The sequence below is a fragment of the Eublepharis macularius genome, chromosome 9 (genome assembly GCF_028583425.1).
Source record: "Eublepharis macularius isolate TG4126 chromosome 9, MPM_Emac_v1.0, whole genome shotgun sequence".
In the NCBI taxonomy this organism is placed as follows: domain Eukaryota; kingdom Metazoa; phylum Chordata; class Lepidosauria; order Squamata; family Eublepharidae; genus Eublepharis; species Eublepharis macularius.
The window spans coordinates 84,898,603-84,923,643 of record NC_072798.1 but is presented as its reverse complement, the minus strand read 5'-3'; the positions used below and the strand labels follow the sequence as shown (position 1 = coordinate 84,923,643).

The 25,041-nt window shown below is 43.2% G+C and overlaps 1 protein-coding gene across 3 annotated transcripts in view; it reads right to left on the bottom strand.

Annotated features, from left to right (window-relative positions):
* PLXNB2 (plexin B2) overlaps positions 1 to 23,783 on the bottom strand; it is a 400,939-nt gene extending 377,156 nt beyond the window's left edge. For 2 of the 3 annotated variants that reach the window (XM_054989405.1, XM_054989403.1), the window contains exon 1: positions 23,152 to 23,318. The gene's annotated coding sequence lies outside the window, so the exon portion shown is untranslated. Of the gene's footprint in view, positions 1 to 23,151; positions 23,319 to 23,658 lie in introns of those variants that run through there. The other variant, XM_054989404.1, reaches the window with a different exon arrangement.
* Positions 23,784 to 25,041: the final 1,258 nt, after the last annotated feature.

Below are 25,041 nucleotides of genomic sequence, written 5' to 3'. Positions count from 1 at the left end.
AAAACAATTACTTGAGTAGCTATAAGTAATAGACTCAGGTTGTTTTTCCAAGTAATGTATTGAATTTGGATTTTATTTCTGCTTGCTAATGTGAGGTTTTTTAAAAGATTTGTTACCATGGGTTTAAATGCAGGCCTCTGAAGAAAGGAGGGAGGAGCTGGAGGGGTGAATGGAGTCTGCTGTGATTGGACAATAGCTGTACCCTCGGTGATGGAGTGAACTGTATTTTTTTTAGTCAGCGAGAAAGGAGAATCTCAAGCAGGACTTCTGAAGGTCCCAAGGAAAAGGTTGGCTGGTTCCAAAAGAGAATAATATTAACATTCTATTTATATATCGCCCTTCTGGACAAATTAATGCCACACTCAGAGCGGTTTACAAAGTGTGTTATTATTATCCTCACAACAATCACCCTGTGAAGTGGGTGAGGCTGAAAGAGCTCTGAAAGCGCTGTGACTGGCTCAAGGTCACCCAGCTGGCTTCAAGCGGAGGAGTGGGGAATCAAATTCGGAATTCCAGATTAGAATCCTGCCTCTCTTAACCACTACACCAAACTGGGCAGCCTCTGAGCCAACAGAGGTGATTAGACTCCTGCCTATAGCAGGCAGAACAGCAATATTTATAGGAGCCCGCACAGAAGAATAGCAAATAAATAATTGTAACAGCCAGGAATTCAGGGAAAGTCCAGGATGACAATTTGTGGGTTTTCTGACTTTGAGTTATTTAGGAAGGAAGGCTTCCCAGAAAGGTAACGAAAGGGGATTGCATTTAGACAGAGTGGGCAAAAATGGCCAGCATGGTAGAGGCTTGACCCATGCTTGTGGCAGATTGGTAGGAGACATTCAGACAAGGTCAGTAAAATTAATCAAGTGCACCTGGCTGCTTGATAGTAATTAGATTTTGTGCTTAGGAAGACTGGTCCTTGCTGATGAAATTATGTTGCTCTAGCTCTAGATGGGTGCAAGCCCCTGTAGCAATGGGTAGGCATGCAGATGTCCCATCAGTGCATCAGTCTCCCATCCAAAGTTATGTCCACTTGTTAGCATAGCCTGAAGAGAGCCTTGCCTTTAGCTTCTCCAAAATATGGCATTGCAAGCTCCTAAAATGGCTGCCAAAATGAATTTAGCCAAGATGGAATCAGAGTAAGACAGCACAAATCTGGGAATGGAGTCGACTAGTGCAGTTACAGCTACATGCTAAATAAGACAAATAGACTTAATTCAATTACATGGTATCAGGAGCAGACAGGTTCCAAGATGTTTGTCCTGTATTTTATCTTAAGATTTTAGAAGCCAACTTGTTACCATATCTTCCCTCTTTTTTATTTTTATCTTTATTCTGAATATCTAGCCTAAAAAAGCAGCTCTGGAAACGGGGTGCAATTTTCCTTCAGCATGACTACTTACAGAGTTTGTTTAAATCGGGGAGGGGTTTGGGGGATATGAAAGTGGGTCCAAAACTGGTCTTATTATTGAAAGCAATCATTTAAAAATGTTGCTTCCTCAACAATTTCGGCAATTCAGTAAAGAAAAAACATCATAAATTAGCCTGAAAATGTTATCCCATTAAAATGTTGCAGTATCTTATAATTTGTCAGCTAAATAAAAGAGATGATTAACAAAAGAAAACCTCCTGTGATTTCTTAACAGGTCTTGCATATATAAAGAGATATCTGGGAAATCTCCATTCATTTCAACAAGTTGTATGGCAGGAACAGAATTAAATGAAAAGAGGCTACACAGAAGTAATGCCTCATGGACTGTGCCTGAGACTACATCTGAGCTGGACATCTGTTGTGGCAATTACTTTAGGACTGCAAGTACAGGGGGGAAAGAAACAAATGAAAGGAATGATCACTGTGAATACTCCTGATTCAAATTAATACTACACCGCAGGCTGAAGTTACTGTTTTGCAAATGTGAATTGTTAATACAGTTTTCTTTTCCCCAAGATAGGCTGGGGCTTTAAAAATATGAACCTATTCTAAAATAACTCAGAAATAGATTTGTCTTCATTATGATTCATGTGACTACAAATGCTGCTTGACTAAAACAAATGTATATTCTGAAAGGAAATGGAACAAATACCAGAACAAAACGTATTAGTAATGAGTGCGCCAAAAAATGAAGATGACTTCAAGCCCATCCCACCAGCCACAGACAGATGAAGGCACAGTCAACATTAGGAAGCCCAGGGCTTTTTTTCAGCTGGAACGCGGTGGAACGGAGTTCCGGAACCTCTTGAAAATGGTCACATGGCTGGTGGCCCCGCCCCCTGATCTCCAGACAGAGGGGAGTTGAGATTGCCCTCTGTGCCGCTGGAGTGGTGCGGAGGGCAATCTAAACTCCCCTCTGTCTGGAGATCAGGGGGCGGGGCCACCAGCCATGTGACCATTTTCCACAAGGGCAACCCACTGAGTTCCACCACCTCTTTTCCCAGAAAAAAAACCCTGAATATAGCGTTGCACTGTTCTGTCCAGTCACTGTTTTGATCATTACTGCTTTTTGTAATTTTACGGCTGTACACCTTTTGATGAAAAAGTTTTATTGTTTTATGGATGTATTTTTTGTGAATCACCTCGAACACTATGTTTAATAGAAAGGCAGAATTCAAGCATACCAAACACTGTGCATAAGACTGTAATCTTTTTTTTAAACTCTCAAATGTTTATCTAAGAGAAAAAGAAATGTATACCTACAATTGATTTCACAGGTGTTCATTCCTATGTTGAGGAATAGACAATATATTCTGCTCTAAAATGAGTGAAACTACTTTTTTTGTTTAAAAAGAAAGCTTGAAAGAAAGTTCAAAGGTTTGGACTGCCCTGGAATAAAGTGGAAAGGCATACAAAAATAATTTTAAGTACTCTATTTATTTTACAACTACCGTGGGAAGAAACTGGCAAGGAGGTTTGTTTATTTAAAAATTATCACCCCATTTACAAGGTTTAAAAGCAAAGGGTGATGAAGTGAACTCATAGGAAAGGGGGAATGAATTAATGTGTGGGAAGCACTGTGTTACCACCTCTGCTTGCTCATTTTGCAACTCCCCAAGCTGATCGGTCGGGACCCACCGGTGTGCTGGCTGGAGCGTTTAAGTACTTTATCTCAGAAAAGGCTGAACAGAAAGCTTAGAAGATATTAGGTAACAGTCTCTCACATGCCAGTTTCATTGAAATCAGTTCCTTTAAAAACGTAATACCTTTTTTTTAAAAAAACAACAACACAGACACCATGTAGACTGAGGTGGATTCACACAGCAACACGACATTTAAAGTCTGAGACAAAAAAGCAGAGCACTTACATAGAAATACAGTAGCTTTTTAACAGGACAGAACCGAGTCACATCTGTCTCTGGAAAAAAGTACTCTTAAAATACAGATGCAAGTGGCATGGACCTTCTATAGAAGGTACAACAGTAGGGGAATTCACAGACTATATTTGTTAGATCAGGACAGGTAATAACGTTGCCAAAGGCAGGGCATGCAGCTATTCTCAAGGGGAATGGATGCGTGTCCAGCCCATAGCTGCATAAGACTTCTTGCACTGGTTCTCAGGCAGTCCAGCAAGTTTGTAGAACTAGGCTGTGGAATGCAAGGCAAAAGTTACATGACACGGCCTGCTTTCAGTTTTGCAGAGTGCCAGCTGTTTATTTCTTGCACTTCTTATTTCATACAAAAATGAAATGCTAGCTCGATGATTACACCATCTGGCCATGCATTTGTAACATTCATCACTTAAACTTCCTACATGCCCAATATGGACTACAATTTCAGATCAAAGCAAGGCCAAGCAAAACATCTAGGAAGGTAACAGATTTTTTTCAATGTCAAGTGAGGGGACCTGTTTTACTAAAGGGAATAAAATCCAATCAGAAATTTGCATTTAGGAAGAGAAGGAGAAAATATAAAAGTAATTACTTAGGCCCTACAGAAGTCAAACTTAGTTTCTGGCAAATTCACACATTTTATTTTTTGTGAACTAGACCATTCTTGCAAGTGATCCCAGAGCCAGCCAAGTGCCTATGAACACACAGTACGTTCAGGCAAGGAAAAGCTTTTCTATTGACACGTGTGCCTTAACTCTCTGGAATTCACTGGAGATAACAAGATGAAAGGGAAGCAATCAATCAAATGCCTGGAAACATTATTATAGAAATTGGCTCCAATTGTGGTTACTTATACAGCATTAAGAGAACATCTACTTTAGACATAATAATGAAACAGAATATTCCACGTGATTCAACTCATAGTATAAGCCAGGGGTCCCAGCCTTTTTGAGCCTGTGGGCAACTTGGGAATTCTGACACAGGGTGGTAGGACACTGGAAAATAGCTGCCCCATGAGGCACAGCCAATCACAAAACGTCAGGGTCATGCACAACCAATCGCAACTGCTCAACATTTCTGGCTCAAGATTTTAACAAAGTGCCTTTTAAAATGAACATATTGTTTAAAATTATTTTATGTATGCGCTCAGCCTACCTTCAGTCTCTCAGTGAAGATCCTTGTTCCATCATGGCAGCTGTTGCTAAAGCAACTTTTTAAAAACCTGCACAGTCAATCCGATGGCCAATCAGAAGCCCTGCTGGGCAAAAGCCCACCTGACCCCCTTCCACTTTCTAAAAACACTCGGAAGGCACCAAGAAAGGTACCAACAAGAGCCACGGTCCCATGGGTTCCAAGTTGGGCCCTGCCCAGAGTCCTGTATAGCTTAGCGCCATTCTCCTGTATGTTTCTTTCTTCTGGTAGAGATCTTGCTCTTGTACAGTACAGGAAGTTTGGATCAGGACCATTGTTGAGCTGTTGTTGAGTAATGAACTAAAATAAGAGATCTTGATCATTAATGTTATAATTTCTACTAAGAGTTTGAAATGTTTTTTGTTGTTCCAAGTGCTGGCAGATTATCCCGCTTTTAAGGTTGCTTTTACTGCTGCTGAGTAACATGTTTAATTTTTATAGTGTTGCATTTAATACTTTTTATTTAACCTCCTGAAATGTTGCTCCATGTCAGCTTAAACATTCAGAAAAACACCTCACATTTTAAAGGCAGGTCCATGGTCACATGATGGGAAGGAGCGAATACAGTGAAGGTCTTGGATGTCATACTTTGCAGACTTCTAGTTGCCTACAAGATGATCTGGAAACTTCAACTGATTTCTAAAGCAGTTGTCTGATTGTAAATGACAATCAAATATTAATTTTGAAATAGTTTTGCTGGCTGCCAGCCCACTTCCTGGTCCAATTCACGTGGCTGACTTTGACCTTGAAAGTCCTGAACAATCTGGGTCCTGAACATCACCCTTTTCTCTACTGATGCCCCATCCTGAGATGTATAGTGGTTCGGACACCATTTTTAATTGTTCAATGGCCTAAATAACTGAGAACAAGGAGCTGCCCCGGTGGCCCCAGAGCTGTAGAAGTCATACCCCCTGGAAACTTCAGCTTATCTACTCTACTCACCTCTTTTCTGAGACAGGTTACAGAATGTATTCTGATAAGCTTTTGGAAGCTAGGTTCTTAGATTTGTGGCTAGATTTTCTAATTTGTATAATAATATTGTTTATATAATAATGTTATTTGTTTTAATTTTTTTCTTATGCAAGCCATGATTAATTGAATATTTGTGTGCAAATATATAAATATCAACATAATGACCAATCTGCCCATCTCTTGCAAGTTCTAGACTAATTTCTACCAGCAGAATTTTCATTCAAGTCAATTGGCCATATCACAGGTGACAAGATCTCAAGAGCAGCTTTATATTAGCACAGGAGGGGAGTCCCAACAGTTGAGCCACTGTTTATGTATGTGAAATGCCCATTTATGTGCAGACTTGAGATTTGAAATGAAGAGATAATGAGTGATTGCTGCAACTGGGAAAAGTAAAAGGGGGGAGTCCTTATAAAGCACACCTGTACATGATAATCATTGAACAGCAGCGCCATAAGGAACACAGATTGCAAAATTATAATTAACAAACACAAGGGTTATTCAGCAATTGAGATACTATGTTTTGATAACCAGATTATCCTGTGAAAGAGAAATAATCTCCAAAGTAATTTACATTTAAGATGCTTGATGTCTTGAAAAATGGGCCTGAGAACAAGAACTGAAACAACACGACTCTGCGCAGCTCTGGTGCTCTTCCTATTCCATGCTCTGTTTCTAAGACAGAATAAATCTTCTAACATGCTGGGGAAGGGAGGTGGCGACAGTATCAGCTTCAGATATTCTTCATTATTCAGAAGTTGCTCTCCTTAAAGGAAAGGGTAGCAATCCCAGATCTAGAACATCTTTACAAAATAGGGAAAGTACACCCTGAGCAAGTGCACAAACACTTCATTGTATAGTAGGATTTTTCTTAATTGATAAATGGAATGTGGTACTTTTAAAAAGAAAGAGGAGGGAACTGAATAGAACAGGGGCCAAATCATACACCCTTTGGTACCCACTCCAGCTCAGATCACTCGTACTGGCACATGTCAAACACTGGGTGTACCACCTTTCAACATGCAGCCAGCCAACTACATCCAGTTGGGAGGGCATGCTAAAAAACAACCTGCACAGGGCACACTAAGGGCAATCCCATGACACCCTCAGCATGGGCTGTGGAAGCAGGAAGAACTCCACAGGAGAAGAGAATTCCCAGGCTCCAAACAAGGCCATGAGACGTGGTCCCAGGGCTGAGCAACAAGCCCCAGCTGTGAAATATATTAAAGTAGTAGGAAAAAAACCACTTGAAATAGAGCATAAATTCAGATGTTAACCATAATTAAGACTTAGAAACCAATTAAATAGGGGAGGGGGAAAAACAAGTGTAACAATCTTTAGCTAAGATTCCAAATAAGAACCAAAAGCTCTGGTCTTTTTATTTTCGAACACTGGGTGGATCCTTAAAATAACTGCCTCATTTTTACGCAGACCAGACACCCCCTCCACACCCAGTTGAGGACCCTGGAGAACGTGGGGTCCTTGGCGGAATGGACAACAATGTCTGATGTCAGGAGGGGTGGCTGAGGCAGGTCCTCTAATTGCATGACCCCGTGTGCAGGAGAAAGGTCGGTGGTAGTTCCTGACAGCAGTAAACAGCTGAGGGCATCAACATGCTCTATGGCTTTGCCTGATTAATAAAACAGTTCATAGTCATAGGCCGACAGGAACACTGCCCAGTGCAGCATCCCGGGAGACATGAACTGCGGAGTCTGCTGGTCAGAAGCGAAGAGGCCTAGGAGAGGCTTGTGGTTGGTAGTGATATGGAATTTGCACCTGTAGACATAGTCATGAAATTTCTTAACCCCTGAGACCAGGTCTAGAGCTTCTTTGTCTGTTTGGGCATAGTTCCTCTCTGCTGGTGACAGGGTCTGAGAGAAATAAGCAATCGGGGCCTCCCATTCATTTGACATCCCATGGCTCAGGACCATGCTGATTCCATAAGGCAAAGCGTCGCAGGTGAGGATGAGCAGCTTGTGTTCGTCAAAGTGTGTCAGCACAGTGTTGGACGATAGGAGCTCTTTAATGGCAGCAAATGCCTGAGCGTGCTTCCGGCCCCAGGTCCAGGGAGCGTGTTTTTCTAACAGGAATGAATGACAAAAGTTCAGGAGCCCCACTTGCAGTTCCTTCTTGGAACGAGGCAGCGGCGTGCTGGTGATGGCTTTCACCTTGCTGTCTGTAGGATGGATGCCATCGGCATCGATTAGGAACCCCAGGAACTCCACTTGCAGTACGCCAAACTGGCACTTTTCTTTCTTCACCTTAAACCCGGCGTCCTGGAGGTGATGGAGAACTTGACAAAGGCGGTCAAGCAAGTTTGGTAGAGGACACCCCTGCAATCAGGACGTCATCAAAATATGGAAGTACTCCTGGAATGCCCCTCAGCAGCCTTTCCATAAGTCCCTGGAAGATTCTGGGGGCCACACTGACCCTGAACTGGAGCCGCTGGTAGGCTTGCACCAGGTCAATCTTCGCGAAGATCTTCCCTCCCGCTAGTGATGCCAAGAGGTGACTGACGACTGGCACCGGGTATGTGCACTGTTGGAGAGCCTTGTTTATGGTACATTTGTAGTCCGCACAAATGCATACTGCCCTGTTGGACTTGATGGAGTCTCCCAATGGGTGAGCAACACAGACTCAAGGACCCCCTGGGTGATCAGTCGCTCAAGTTCTTCATCGATGCATGGTTTGAGAGTGAAGGGAACTTGACGTACCTTCAAATGGGTTGGGTGTACTGCTGGATTGAGGTCGAAGGAGACCGGCGGTCCTATGTAGCGCCCTAACGAGACATTGAATATGGCAGGAAACTTGGCATATACTGCCTAGATTTCTGATTGGTTGATTTGTTGTACTCCAGTGGCGTGGATGCCCAATGCCTCAAACCAATCAAGTCCCCGCAAACTTGTGAGGCGTCCCTTGACAATGACCAGATGGAGAGGGCCATGAAAGTCTTTGTAGCTGACTGAGAATGTGCCGACATCCACTACAGGCACCAGATGACCCTGGAAGTCTGTCAGGATTAAATCGCAAGGTTCGAGCGGATGGTTCTTCCCCCAGGACACACTCAGCGAAGGGTCTCCATGGAGATGATTGAGAGAGCTGACCCGGAGTCAACCTCCATCACGTACGGCGTCCCTTCAATGCACACCATTATGCAGATCTTTTGTCTGGAGGCCATTTTAGTGTTCAGGACAATGGTCCTGCCAGAACATTTGGTCATGGAGTGGAATTCTTCAGGCCACGGAGAACCCTTCTCTGCTGGCCACTGTTGGCACGGAGTCAGACGTGAAGTCTGCAGTGGGAAATCTCCTTTCTTGGTAGCTTTGCAGGCCCGTGCGATGTGCCCCCTTTTCCTGCAAGCCTGGCATTTGGCATTGCAGAATCGGCAGGTCCTTTGCTCGTGGTTTCCCCCACAGCTGGCATAGGAGGACCTCCGATAGGGTTGCTGTTCGAAGCACTTGCGCTGCATCGCTTGTGTTCGGTGAACCTCATCGTTGCCTTCTGAGTCACTGTTGAGGCTCTCATGATGGACCTGTTCCGCCCTCTTAGGTAGGGTTGGACTCCATGATTGCTGCACCTCTTTGGTGGATTGGTCAGCTGCTTCCGCCGCAATGGCCTCCTCGTAGGCTGTTTTGAAGATGAGGTTTCTTTTCACAAAGAGCCATCTCTGTAATTTTTCATCCCAGAGGCCACACACCAATCGATCGCATAGGGCTTCTTCAATGTTGGCAAATGCACAGAGCCGTGCTGACTTCCGCAGGGCCATGACAAAGGTAGCGATCGTTTCTCCCAGAGCCTGGTCATACCTGTAGAAAACATGATGGCATGCAATTCTTGATGGTTGCAACACGAACTGATCTTTCAGCTTGCCTTGATTGTCTCGAGCAATGCCTCTTCCAGCTCTTCTGGCACCACTAGAGCGCGGATGATTTAAAAAACAGATCGGCTACAGACGCTGAGGAACGTGGCTTTTCTCCTGCTCAGCGCCAGGGATCTCATTAGCCTTGAGGTAGAACTGGAACCAGGAGACATATGAGTTCCAGTACTCAGCGGCTGCATCAAACGGCTCGGACTGGCCCTTGGCGGCCATGTAGCATCAGCTTATTCCACAACTAGTATAAATGAAGTGTGGGGTGTGTGTGTGGAGAAATATTGAGGTTTAATTAGAATTCTACCCTGAAGCACCACTATGTGGTCTTGAGAACCTAGTCCTTTGTACACTAAAAAAGGTTATACAGAAATGATCAACTATTGCAGACAGTTTGGTTTATAAGGGGAAAAAATGCCCCAAATAAAAGCTTGAGACAGTGATCTGAGACCTACACTGCTCACCTCTCCAATAAAAAGTTCTTATTGGCCATTTAAAATTGGTTCAAGTATCACCAACTCTAAATGCTTGTCTCTCTCAACTAAGAGCACAACAGGCACAGCAGCGGTTTCAGCAAAGGAGAAAACCCAGTTTGTTTCCTAGCATCCCTCTGGGCCTCAATCCGTTTCAGAGATCTGAAAAGCCAAAGGAAAAGCTATGGCCATCTGCTTACTTTCATTTATGAGGAGGAAGAAAACATTAGAGGGGAGATTATTGGCATTACCTTGCATTCAACAGAGAACACAACCTGGTTCCCATTGCTTTGAGTTGCATTAATTATTATTTAAAATTTATTCATTGCCTTTCAGCACAAGTACTCAGGATGATGTACAAGGCAGAATTGAAGACTGTAACATTAAGTAGATACTCCCAGCGGAATCATATGAAGATTCTACTTCTTTGTGGGTTCTTTATGCTCTCTCCATGCCTCAATGTCATTTTCAGGGGCTGACTAAGTACCAGAATCATTCACAAACTTTACTTAAGAAAGCAACAAGATTAGTTAAATACCTGACAATGATAGGTGTAGGGCTTTGGGGGAAAAGAACGACCCCACTTCCTTTAATTAACATGGAACAAGCCTACTCCTGTGGAACTTGACTAACTTTTGCAATTTAGCTACAAAGGCAATTTCTGCTTGAATAACGGCTTTTAAAATACAATAATTAGATCCATGTTTAGCTTCCCAGGGAAAACAGCTCAAAAGAAATTTAAATTGTTTATATGAATTTGTAATTTACACCTTTTTAAAAAATGATGTGCATTCATTACAATTACTATTGGAGTTTCCATGGGCTATTAAGTAATTCACTAGGGGAAAATAAGTTCAATTGCTGATATGACCTACGATACATATTAAAAACTTTTAAAAGATGGTTTTCTATTCCCACAGGACTAGGAAACAAAACAAGGAGCACTATTGCTTTTATTGCCTTAATATTCAATAGGCCAAGCATAAAGTTTCTACCCACTCAAGTTCATTCAAGCTCTACAGCATATCAATCATATCTGACAGGTTTTAACACATTGCAGAATTCCATTATGAATGGCAAACAATCACTCACTGGTAAATGTAACAAAGGAATTATTTGTGTTGGACCACTAAGTTTGTTTGTAAACCAACAGATTCAAGTTTACAAATACAACAATCAGAACCCAACCAAGATGGGCTTGAGAAGCCAATATTTTAACAGAACTGCATTAAATATTATTGTCCATTAAAAAATTTCAGGGGTTCTTGGAACCATGCAGTCACACTTAGCCTGCTAGGGAAAAAATCAAGTGTTTTTGGCATTTAAATTATGAACGATTGATCTTTAATAATAAGGCAATTGTGGAACAATGTATGGTTTTAATCTCATATACATAACTTCTTCATAGCAAAGGATTGTTTGGACTTTTCTTCAACAGTAACAAGTGCATATATACCCATTAAATTCACACATACTCTTCGTCTCTCTCTCTCTCTCTCTCTCTCTCTCTCTCTCTCTCTCTCTCTCTCTCTCTCTCACACACACACACACACACACACACACACACACACACACACACACACACAGAAAAGTTTTGTGAATGAACAAGCCACTGCCAAGGCAGGATCCATTAGGAAACTATTCTGACAACTACTATTGGGACATCACAGAATCCTAGGTTAAAGAGGCCTTTACAGACCTGCTCAACCCCCTGCTCAAGACAGGAAATCCAACAGTGAACCATTCCCAACAGATGGAGATCCAGCCTCTTCTAGACAATTTCCAGCAAAGGACAACCTCCTCCCTTCTCCTCCCCTAGTTTGGTGTTGTGGTTAAGAGCAGCAGGACTCTAATCTGGAGAGCTGGGTTTGATCTCCCACTCCTCCGCTTGAAGCCAGCTGGGTGACCTGGGGTCAGTCACAGCTTCTCGGAGCTCTCTCAGCCCCCTCCCCCCCCCCCGCCTCACAGAGTGATTGTCATGAGGATAATAATAACACACTTTGTAAACTGCTCTGAGTGGGAGTGAAGTTGTCCAGAAGGGTGGTATATAAATCAATTGTTGTTATTCCATTGTTAAAATGTTCTCACTGTTATGAAGTTTCTCTTAACATTCAACTAGAATGTATCCTCCTATAACTTCAGTCTATTAGATCCAGTTTTGCAATACAGAGCACCAGGAAACAAGCTGTTCCATGCGAAAGCACTCTTAAGTATTTGAAGAGCTTAGTCACGTCTCTGCTTAGTCTTCTGCTGGTTATACACACTCAGTTCCTTCAATATTTCCTCACAGGACCCTTTTTCCAGACTCGTGACCATTTTCATCGCTCTCCTCTGTACCAATTAAAGTTGATCTCATGCTTTCTTAACATGAGGAGCCCAGAATTGGATCCAACACTCCAGATGAAGTCTGACCAGCATGTAGTAGAGTATATTACTAATGTTTTAACTCCTATATTCCTGTTTTCCATGCCAGCTACTACGATCCAAGTGCTTATACAAGAAAACACACGTTCATATGTAGTTTGGGTTAATATACCTGCTTCAGGCTGTATGATTATCATGCTAAAGATAACACTTCCTCTTACATTAAGGGATGTTGTGCATTTTTTTTTTAAAAAAAGACAAATAGTGGCGCACAACTTCAAGTATCCAGACCTAAAAATATTGTGCCTTGTGCCTAGCACCTGTGTTGCTCTACAGGGCTAGGAAGTGGTTCTTTTTTAACATACTTGCTGCTGCCCGGAAAATCCAGCCACAGCCTCCTTTACTCTCTTAATGCTTTCTTCATTCATTTCCCAGCTCCAATAGCTCCTCCAGTCCCAATGGACTTTCAGAAGAAGTTGGCCTATAGTGTCAAAGGCTTTCACGGCCAGAGAACGATGGTTGTTGTGGATTTTCCAGGCTGTATAGCCATGGTATTGGCATTGTAGTTCCTGACGTTTCTCCAGAAGCTGTGGCTGGCATCTTCAGAGGTGTAGCACCAAAAGACAGAGATCTCTCAGTGTCACAGTGTGGAGAAGATAAAGACAAGAGTATAAATTACCTGCCAACTTCTTCTCCACACTGTGACACTGAGAGATCTCTGTCTTTCGGTGCTACACCTCTGAAGATGCCAGCCACAGCTGCTGGCAAAACATCAGGAACTACAATGCCAAGACCACAGCTATACAGCCCGGAAAATCTACACCAACCATTGGCCTATAGTGTTCTTTGTGCATTTAAAGCTGAGTTGAGGAAAGACTATCGGCACAGGAAGGCATCTTATCTGACCCTCCTAATCCAACAGAATCCCATCGTCAGGCTGTAGAAAGGGTTACGTGATGATATTCTTTGAATTAACTTGGGCAGTAGAAAGGAAAACAGACCAAAACACAATAATGAAAAAAGAAAGATCTATCCTCTCTCCAGCAATCACATTACCTCCAAGTAAACCACACTATATCTTTCAGTTAAAAAACAATGTACTTCCAATTCAGAGAGCTAACAAAAAGATATTTCCTTACAAACAGCAAGCCCAACACTAACTCCTACAGATTTCACCAATGGTATTTCCTCTGATGGTGTAACTCTTCCCATCAAATCAGGAGAAGAATACAGTTCATATCTGTAGGGTATTTGGTCACATACTACAACGTTCCTTTCCCTTGCCTCCCCTTTCCCTCCATAAAGTACTAGGGATTTTTGATAACTGTAATCATTATCATTCAATGAACATGTCAATTAATTAAGAATATAGTGCTGTAACTCAACTGACAGTGTTAAAGAAACCTCAAGGTGTGATGCTACAGCATTCAATGGGTTGGATCCAGGCTGAACAGGCGGTTTCCACTGGTTTTTCCCTTCCTGCTGTATTCTGCTCTTAATGTTGTTGCTCAGGTCCCCTGTCCCCCACAAGAACAACATGGAGATCTGTGGGCTGCAGTGGGAGATGAGAGGCAAGAAAGGTCCATTCCGTGGATGGAAAATTGATTATGGAACCAACCCAACAGGAGAACACCTATGGAAGCTTCTCAGTACTAACAGTTCTCAACATTTGCATTCCATCATTTACTGATTTAAATATTAATTAAAAAAAGAAAGTATTAAGAAATGTAAATGTTCTTTGACTACTCAAGTTTTACATGCCGCTGTGCATTACAGCATCAACTTTAACAGAAATTTATACAGCTCAGGTTATTCAAAGCAAGTTTTAAATAGTGCCAGATTATTACCAATATAATCATGATTCAAAATAATGGCAACTACAGGAAAAGGGCCGGGAATATCTGCAAAGCCAGTGTTTGTTTCAAGCATCCACAAAGCGAGTCTGTTCTTTAGTACAAGGAAATCCAGAAGAAGGGTCATCATCTCAGCATGAAGCCAAAACTACTGAATACTTGAAAGAGAGTAAAATACCAGAACAACCCAGGAAAACCTTGGCTGAGCTGCCCTAGCCATCTGCTCTATGAGAAAACCCAAGGGTTCTAGTAGCCAAGATTCATGATGACGCGGGTAATAATCCAACTGGCTTGGCACAAAATATCAGCTTTGAGAAAGTTTCCACTGCAAGGAAGGCAGCCTTAAGAAAACTGATGCATTCTCACATTACTTGAGCTTATTTAATTTTTAATATGCACATGAAAGACCAAACTCCTTAATTATGCCAGTTAAACATGACAAAGGAATAAACACAATCTGGCGATTAAAAATAAATCACAGAATGATAAATGGGAGAGAGAGAAAAGGCAAGACGAAACAACTGCTTACAGTTTGTAGCAGAGCCCAGGAGCTTTTTGCGATATGCGCATCAGGGCTCAACAGCCTTTCAAGCCCAAAATTTTATGAAGTTTCCACGAGCCCTCAAAAACAAATATTCACAGGAAGTTTACATAATTTCAGAAACAGCGTTAATGGATCAAAACTCATCAGTCCATCTCACCTCATAGTTTTTTTAATGGCAGCCAGTCTGGGATGTCACAGAGGAGAATTAGGATAGCACGATCCAAGAGTGAAGTGTAACAGCACCTGCTATACAACACAAAGTTCCCAAACCGTACACTGAAATATTACATCTGAAAACCTGAAGACCTGGGCATTCAAATAATGCATCTGAAAAAGTGACCTCGGACTCACAAGAGCTCAGGATGGAATAAATGCCATTAGCCTTTTAAGGTGGCCCCTGAACTTCTATTTTGTTTTGCTACAATAGACTAACACAGATACCAACCACCCCCCCCACCACCCCGAACATTCAAACACAGGTCACAGAAATGCAAAGTGTGGGCCAGGAAACTGCAATCTGAAAGCGCCATCTATTTCAACACTACCATCGTCTGCAGGAATACTGCTTCAGCTACAAAACTCTGATTAATCCCAAAAGGATAGCCGTGTTAGTTGACTGAAGCAAAAACAGCAAGCCCTGTGGCTCCTTCAAACAAACAACTTTATTGTGATTAGACAGAGCACAGATCTGGAACTCATGTGGCATTTAAGGACATGGGGATCTTATGGTGAATGATACTCTGCTTCTTGCACTTGTTTGTCTTAATTGTTTTATGCCAGAATATGAGATACTAGTATTAATAGATCAATCAGTAGTGTTCAAACTTGGCTGACGCAGGACTAACTGCCACCCTAGAGCAAGGAACACACTTTTAAAATTTTGTCTTTGATATAGCAATACATAAATGCACTCCATACACCCAAAACTCTCCTCCTCTGATTTTCTTATTCTTGTCTGTCATGAGTATCCAAAATAAAATCATGGCACCAATAGTGGGATCAACCTTTATTAAGACCTAGAGCCAGTAGCTGAAACCCAGTGTTACATTTTAAGTTTCACATTAGCCGAGCTATTCACATCTATTAATTTGCTTAGATAGCATAAGGTTGTCTGCAGTTCAAACATCTTTACTGAGCAAGTATAATACACACCATTTGCTGGGCTCATTCAGTTAAATTTCAGCTGTCAATTCCTGGGTGCAGAGCACAGTTATCAGTCAAGCATTCATTTTTATGATGACTCCTTGGCCTTTCTACAGTCTAAAGAATCTCACGGTATAATGGTGCGCTTCCCCTGGAAATTCCCATTCTTAAGCCAGATTTCTCCTGAAAATTGGCCCTGGGACAGGTATAGTCTCCTTTTAAAGCATTCACTAAATTAGTCTGGTTACCCTAAAAGCCAGGCTCTGAGACTTTACAGGTTTTCTGAAACAGGATCTCTCCAACACTCAGGAGATGCAAACCCCATCTGACAACCTCTCCCATACACCCTTTCATAGAAGGCCATTTTCACACTGCTTACCAGCCACGGAACATGGCGCCAAGCTCCCAGAACGACAGCGTCTTCCTGGCGCGATTTTGCACGAGAACTGCCGTTACCACACAAAATCGCATCAGGAAGACGCTGTTGTTCCGGGAGCTTGGTGCAATGTTCCGTGGCCAGTAAGCAGTGTGAAAACGGCCACTGTCTCAGCTTTGCCCATATGGCATTTCCTGATCAGTTCCTGATCAGCACCATGCTTATTATGCAACATGCAGCCGCTAAATAATGTTTAACAGATTTTTGTAATGCCACTAAGACGGTTGTGAGAAAAACTAGTACTTGGCTAATGTTTGTTGTTCAATTAATAGATTTTTAATTCAGGTCATCCAGGGTTTGCCCTGGAGGAAAGCAAAGAGCAAAACACTTAAAATCCACTTCTGAATACTTGAAAGACACACATTATTGACTTCAAGATAATCTGCTTTGATTTATTCATTTTTGTAAAATACAAGTCAGTACCATGTTAGACTTTGCATCATACTCTTTGATAATATCTATCTGCTTTACCTAAGGAACTCCAACATATGTAGTTATTTAAGAACTACAACACACCCAATGGTTTCCTTAAAATGTATACAACAATGTAAAACTCAATAATTCTTCACAATGGTTTGTTTCTGCATGGATATAAAACACAAGCAACAGCTTCATCTCCTCATTTCAGCCATGACAGGTATTTTTAATCAGTTCTTTTCCTATCTGCTTTTTCCAGAAGTGTGTGGCTTGTCCCGGGTCATGTAAGCTATTTTCTTTGCATTGCAGGCAGGACTGGTTCTCCAGTAAAGCCACCCAAGCAACCACCTGGGGCAGCACAATGAAAATATGTTTGTACCCTCCAAAGGCTCAGCTCGCTCTCAGCCACTATTCAACCACACACTACACAACCAAAAAAGCTCACCCCAGGCGGAAAAATGCAACTTTAAGCAATTTAAATGTGTAATACAAAAAATACAAGGAACATTAAGTAATTCCAAAGAATAGTAATTATACAATATTATTGCCAATAATAGCTGAGGCTAGTATAGTCCCCAATTTCACTGAAAGGGCAACTTTAAATTGCTTAAAGTTGCATTTTTCCGCCTGGGGTGAGCTTTTTTGGTTGTGTAGTGTGTGGTTGAATTGTGGCTAAGCTCTCTACCCCCCCTTTTTGCAATTTTTCGCTCTCAGCCACTAGCAGAGTAGAAGACAACAGGCATCACTTCCTGGACCCACCAAACCACCACAGTGTTGGCAGGAGTTAATCTCAGATATGGCCACTGGAACCTCCCTAGAAGCTAAAATGACAAAACTAAGGCTATGGTACTTTGGTCACATCATGAGAAGACAAGATTCTCTGGAAAAGTCAATAATGCTAGGAAAAGTCGAAGGCAGTAGGAAAAGAGGAAGACCTAAAACAAGATGGCTTGACTCAATAAAAGAAGCCACGTCCTCCAGTTTGCAGGATCTGAGCAAGTCTGTTAATGATAAGATGTTTTGGATGTTTATCATTCATAAAGTTGCCATGGGTCAGAGGCTACCTGACGGCACATAACACACACACATGGCCATTGGCATCATAGGAGGAGGAAATATATGTACCTTAATCTAGCTTTATTTTTAGACACCTTTAATGTAGCATAATCTTAAATCGCACAAAATTGACAGAATAGTCCTGCTTGAGGACAGCACAGTCCCTTTCCATTCAAGACATTATCAATTGCAAACACCCTATGTTCATAGGACATAACTCTATTAGATAAACATTTTGCTAAGAATAAAAAGAACTCTTCATTGGATAGAATCAAAAGACTGGCACATGGCAATAATACAAAGTTTGCTGCCAAGATGTGCTAGATCCTCCTTCCTTCCTATTCAGAAATGTAGCCCCTTCCAATGTTCTTTCCATAACAGAAATTCTTTTCAGTCCTGCCACTGTATTGTTAAAAGGCAGAAGTCACATCTCAAGAGTCCACAGTATAGTAGCTCCCTAAACTAGGATTTCCTGGAAAGTGGTGCAGGACTGCCATGAGAATGAATTACAGTGCGGGCTTCTTCCAACCTGCTCGGCTTCTGACGTTAACCTTCACAGCATGAAAGGACCTACACTATCAACAGCCACATTAGGCTAGATGAGTAGCAACCTGAGAAAGGGCCTTCTCAGTCATCATCATCATCATCATCATCATCACACTTATATACTGCTCTTCTAGACAGATTAGTGCCTCACCCAGAGCGGTGAACAAGTTAGTTATTATTATCCCCACAATACAGCTGGGGCTGAAGGAGTGGCTTACCCAAGGCCACCTACTGAGCTCATGGCAGTAGTGGGATTTGAACCAGTGGCACCAAAACTGTGGAACTCCCTCCCCAGAGAGATTAATCCTTTCCCCCATTGCTGCCTTCTTCCAGGGAGTTAAGACTCTTGTTTTTTCTGTTGTAACCCCAAGAACCGTTGTTGACCCTCATTCCTGTTCTTTGCATGGCCATATTTATTTTAAATGTTTACTATTTTAAATGTTTTAAAGTTAAATTGTTTTTAAATGGTGCTTTTAACAAACCTGTTTTAGTGTATGCCACTGTAAGGTCCCTGTTTTGGGTAACAAAAGGCAGCATACAAACATTTTAAATAAATAAATAAATTTCCTGTGTCCAAGAGGTAAGATAAACAGTGGCTCTCATATATTTACCTTTCATCTCTGTATACAAGAACCAGAACAAATAATGTTAAAGTATATGCCCCCGTCCCTGCCAAGTATAAGGATTTGAAACTCAAAGTTGTTTGTATTCTCCAATTTTTTTTTTATCACTGCATGTATCTAGAAATCATAATGACATAACCAGTAACCAAAAAGGACTAGTACATGGTAGCTGTGTTATCCTGAAGTGACTATTTATGTCTGTAAACCTTCACTCTGTCTGAATAATAAAAGTACAAGTGGGAATGACAGATACAAGGCATGTATTAATATAATATTTGTCAATGTCGTCCAAACTACTTTTTGGCAGTGCTTCAGATATTGAAAATCTCCATGGAATAAAGCAATTTGCTTACTCTGGAACTTTTTTTATTGCCAGCTGAACATTTTGGAGATCAGAGTGATAAAAAGGTTATGATGCTTCCGTACTACCACACTATTTCTTTGAATTATCAGGTATATCAAGGATATAGTTCACAATCAATTAGATCTATTTTACTGCATGACATCAAATCCACCTTCCCACACACTTCCCCCCCTTCCAGACACTAAAAGGTACTAATGTTTTCCTATACTACTCTCCCAAGAGGCTCAACTCCAACTAGATTTCAACATAATAACCACAAGTTGCCACAAGTTATTTCATACGCATTCCTGAAGCATGAGCAGCAGCTAACATTTCATACAAAAAAATTGTTTGGAAAACTTTCTGAAAGCATGCCATGTTTAAGATAGTATAGCCTGCGAACCAAATAACTTCTCTTTGAAAATAACGAGGGGGAGGGAGACTGACTCTCAAACCCCTCTATGGTCCAGAAACATTGTCCAATTGATTTCCAGGCAGCTGCCCATCCCAAGTTCCCAAGATGAAGCAAAGCTACCATCTCATCTATGAAAGTCTTTTTGTAGGAAAGCGGAAATCCACTCTGCTATTCTTTCCAGCACCTTCGCTTCTTACCAGAAGTCAATTCTTTACCAAATAAGGCAACCCAGGTTGGTACACAGACGTGGGAAAGAAGGGCACACTTAATATGGTACACATGCACAGAGAATGCTTTAGCACGAGGCAAAGCGAGGCAGCCTCTTCGGGCAGCAGATGCTGGGTACCATTAAGGGCAGCAGAGAGCAAGACAGATAGCACCTACTGGGGGCAAAATCACCAGGAAGTTCTCTTGTCCTTTGAAACAAACAGGAGCTGTGCATGAGCACAGTAATGCTTTTGTGCACTGCCCATTCATTTAAATGAGATTTGCTTAGGAGAACTGGCAGCCCATTTAAATTCGGGGGGGGAGTACAATTTGAATTTTCTGCTTCAGGCCGAAAAGCACTTCAAACGGGCAACGAGCGAGCAAGATGAACCAAACCTATATGAAATAGAGGCATGATATTGTGCAATTATGATACTGTCAACTGGACAATATAGGACCATTTAGCAGGCTGCCAAGTCTTCTGACTTCATTGATACATCTGGTAGAATGGTGCATTTGTGAGGGAACCTGAAAGACATTCTAGATTCCAAGAGCACGACATGTGAAAATAATACCTTTCTGGCCATGTGACACAAATATTGTTATACTAGAAGCAGAAACTAGATAAGAAGAAGCCCCCCAACGGAAGAGGTTCCATTGCCACTGATTTAAGAAACCCAAAAACATGATCCACAAAACACTAGAAATATTGTAAACATTCAGTCGATTCGACGGAGTTACTGTAGTCCAACCCCACTTAAATCTGCGGGCTTTGATTGGCATTACTTTGCATAGGAACACACTGTAAACTGTGTAATTCTGTACGAACAGAATGCATTAAGTAGTATGCCCAAACTCCATTCTTGTTAATTCAGAATCAACAATGTGTTCTACCAGATATACTTTTTAGCTAACAGGTAAGCTGAGTTAATACATGTTGAACTCTCACTAACAACAGAGTAAACTAAGTTTTTATTCCACCCAACTAATTATGCATGTTTCTCTTGCAGATGATTAAATATTTCAGCTAAGAAGAATGAAGCTGTATTATTTAATTGGTGGTCAAGCGGCTCAGATGATTGGTGTATCCAAGCTATTAGCTTCTCTCATGATGTGTCAGAGATTTTTACACGAGGCTGCAAGGTGATCCATCATCCGATCTGCTCATCATGCATCTTCTGGGATTTTCTTCCCTTCTTCCACACAACTCTTCCCCTATTGGCTAAACTAGAAATCTTGGGTTGGCCCACTTCCTAACCCTCACCCTATTCCGCTTCCTTTTTTACTCGCGCCAACTTCCCTCTTCCGTGGTGGATCTGTGCCACTACGTTCATGCTTACCATTTTCATGCATCTGAAAAATGTTGCACTGAGCCTTGCTACTCTGCAATCCCAGAACCCTACTGCATGATGGCTCTCATGAGGTGTCAATGCTCCTTTTTGCAACATTGCACCAAATTTATAAGATGGCATTATGCAAATTCAACACTGAGAAAAGACAAACTCACAATTCCTCAGGGAAGGGGGATCCACAAGCAGAGTATATTGATTTAATGGCTGCAATAAGGAGTTACAGTTGCCATCCTATATGTGCATATCTGCAAATAAATTCGACAGAGCTGAGCAGGACCCATTTCAGTAAACATGCAGAAGACAGGCCCTGCACATGGAAGGTCTAGAAGCATCCTTAAATGTTTCAGAATAAAGTTTTGCTTGCTTGTATTACAATGTTGCAGCACAAAATAAGATGTGGTGATTCTGTCTAACGAAACTGTGCGCACATTAGATTCTCTGACTGACCATGCTGTGTTATAGCATCAGAGGGCCTGAGGTATGCTCAATGTAACCAAGCACAACATGCGAGTAGAGGTTAGCACAGGTCAACAGTCTTTTCTTTTCAGGGGAGGAATTGAGAAACAAACAAAAAGAACTTGCCTTTCTAGCCAACTGCACTTCAAAGAGGAAAAAAAGAATAAAAGATGTTTTTATCCTCCTGGGAAAATAAGTGAAGTCTAGTGGTTAGAGACTTAGCTCTGAATCATCCACTCGGACTCTGAAGCTCACCAGATGAGTTTAGATAAGCCAATCTTTCCTAGTCTAAGATACCTCCTAGGGTTGTTGCAAGAGGGACAAATCCTGCCAAGATTGGTGGAAGGATGAGGAACAGATGTGAAAAATGAAAAGTATACATTGAGAGAGAGGAGAGAAGCAGTTTGCATGCACATAACATATAAATTACTCAGACACACCTTAGAGACTTGCTTGTGTGCATGCAGGTGTTACCTTTGCTAACTGATTAACTCACAAGTCAGCTACCTTAATACAGTTTACCACATTCTCACCGAAACTGCCAGAATATCATATGTGCACAAGGACAGTCAATCAGATCGCAGCATACCCAAGCCCCAAAAGACAAAGCTGCCCAGCTCCAAAGCAAATAAACCAGAATGAGTCACAAACCAAGCACACAGCTCTGTTTGACTACAGTAAACGGAGGATACGCTGTCAGCACAGGGCTGTTTTATGAGAAAGTTTGAAGCCTTGCCTTCCTCTATAACAAAACCAGATCAGCCTTCACAGCCCCAACACAGAGGCCAGAAATCTCAAGAACAAGAAGTGTCAAAATGCTCCTCCGCCAATGACGAAACCGCACACAAGCCAGAATGAATGAGATCCCAGAGAATGGGTTTTAATGGTGGAGTGCCGATTATGAAACTCCTGAGGATAATCACAACAAAGTATTTAAAAAGAGAGAGAAAAAGCCCTGCCGGCTCCGCCAGAAACCCGGTGCTGCTGAAGAAGAAGCAAAAAAAAAAAGCATCTCCTTTTCTCTCTCTTTCTCACATACACACGTTCGCACCTTGAAGATCTTCCCTCCAACATTTCCAACTAAAATTTGAAAAGTTGAACATTGAAAAGGGGGTGTGGAGAGAGAAGAGACGTTAGGAAAGTTTCGACATTTCACTGAGCAGCCTAACCAAAGTCCACAGCCACAGAGCTGACCGCAGAGAGCGCCAAGGCTTTCTGCCCTTAATGGAAACCATCTGCTGTTCAAACAAGGGGAGGGCGAGCAAGTAGGACTTCTTTCCCCCAAAGAAAAGCGCAAGGAGGGAGAGGAGGAAGCGGCAGCCCCAATGGAAACCCCCCCCCCCTTCTGGGGTCCGCTCCCGCAGCCCGGATCCAGGCGCCGCCGCGGGCAAGGCGGGAGCGTCCCGGCGCTCTCAACTTCCGAACGTGGGCAAGGGAGGCGAGCGAGGGCAGGGGCCCTCCGGAGCGCCTCCGGGGCGTTCGGCCGCTTCTGGCCCCGGCGAGCCCGGCTTCCAACAGGTGGCGCCTCCCTGCGCCCGGGGTCGGCGCGCCGGCGGGGGGAAACTTACCCAAGTTGGGAGGCGGAGGAGGAAGGAGCGGGTCTGGCGGCGCCCTTTGTGTGCGGCTCCCTCCCCGGCGGCCGCGCCTCAGCCCAGCAGCCCCCCGAGACGGCGCGCAGCAGCCCCGGCCGAGCGGCCGCCCATGGTCCGCAGGGGAAGGCGAGAGGCGACGAGGAGGAGGAGGCGTCGGCCGGCAGCCGCCTCCGCCGAGCAGCCTCCGCGTCCGGGCGAGCGCGCAGCAGCTTCCAGAGAAGAGGAAAGGCGGAGGGGAGCGCCGAGCCGAGCGGCCGCCGAGAGCCACGGACTCATCACATGATGCGCCGGAGCGCCCGCCTCTCTCGCTCGCTGGCTCCTGCCGGCCCTGCCCCGGGAAAGGAGGAGAGCCGCCCGGGGGAGACACACCTGTAGCCGCCGCGCGGGCGCGAGGCTGAGGGGAGGCGAGGCGGAGGCAACCGGGCCGGCCCCCCGCCCGCCAAAACCCGGGGAGGCTTTTTATTTGTTCGCCTCTCGCCTTACCCACTAGAGGCTCCTAGTGGGAGACACGCGGGCGAGGCAGGCGCGCGCCCCGCAAAGGGAGGGAAAGCCTCGCCAGGGGTCGCCTCCTGGCATTGTTTGTTGCGCGGCGGCCCCGCGCGCCTCTTGGCCTCACCGCCCCCGCCCCCCCCCCTCAGGCGCGGAGGGGGCTTGGCTTGCTGACGCGACGCGAAAGGAAGGGAGGACTCGGGCTAGGCGCGGCTGCTGGGGGCGACACCGAGGCGGCGGGGGCGAGCGGAGCTGCGCCCGGGAGGGGCAAGGTGCAAAGAGGCTGCCAAGGGGAGGGGGGGGGGCGAAGCAACCTCTACGAAAGGGTATCAAAATCCTCCCGTGGTGCCAATCAGAAAGTCAATCAACAATATGACTGGCTTGACTTTTTGATATTGTGCTTGTTGTATTTCGGATGTTGCTGTATTTAAAGTTATTGATTGTAGTTCTTTATTGCGCTTACTAGGGAACGCATGTTCATTGCACCAAAGCACTTTAATTTCATTGTGCTATTATATAAAAATATTGATACCTTATTTGTCATATTTTTTGACTCGCACCACGATTGGGTTGTAAAGCGGGGAGGGGTCTTTTTTTTTAGCACATCTGACAGAGCTGGAGCCTGTGATTCTCTCCCCCCCCCTAAATATTAAAAACGGTTGGGAAGGTTCATCTGAGCCTGTGCAGTGGAGCTTTCTCTTCCCTGAGTGAACATTTGGGGATATTCACTATTTCTATGTCTCCTTTTTCTTCTAGGGACTTTAGAGCAACATACAAGTTGTTCTTCCCCCTGCCCTCACAGACTTTCCCCACATGAGGTAAAAAAAGACTCAAACCCTGTTCCTATATAAGAGAGAAAGCATGTATTTTCTATTTTTTCCATTCAGTTTTCCTTATTTATTTACATTATTTACAGTCACCTCGCTGAGACTGTAGGTCAGTACAGTCAGTTTCAAAGACATTTCAATACATATTTGCCAAGATTTAAAACCAGCAGAAATCCAAACAAGAGTGGAAGAAATGCTGAAAGTGATTGACATATTAAACAACATAGGATCTACCCAGTAGGATCATAATAGTATTATATACTTCCTGTTTTTAAGACAAAGCCAATATGTGTTCTTTTAAAAATAAAACTGAGGACCAGTGTCTGGATAAAAGTACGGTTTAAATCAATTAGTTCTACTTATGTTAAATGTAACGTAAGAATTACTCAAAACCAGCGGTAGGCTTTCCCATTTCACTTACAAGAAAGCTTCCTGGTGGGCCTTAGAGGACTGCTGGTGGCCAGAAGTGAACAAAGGCAAGCCCCAGCAACTCTGCCTGAGCCTCAGGGGCTGCTGGGCTTGGTGGCCCAGACCCCTCATCAGCCATGGC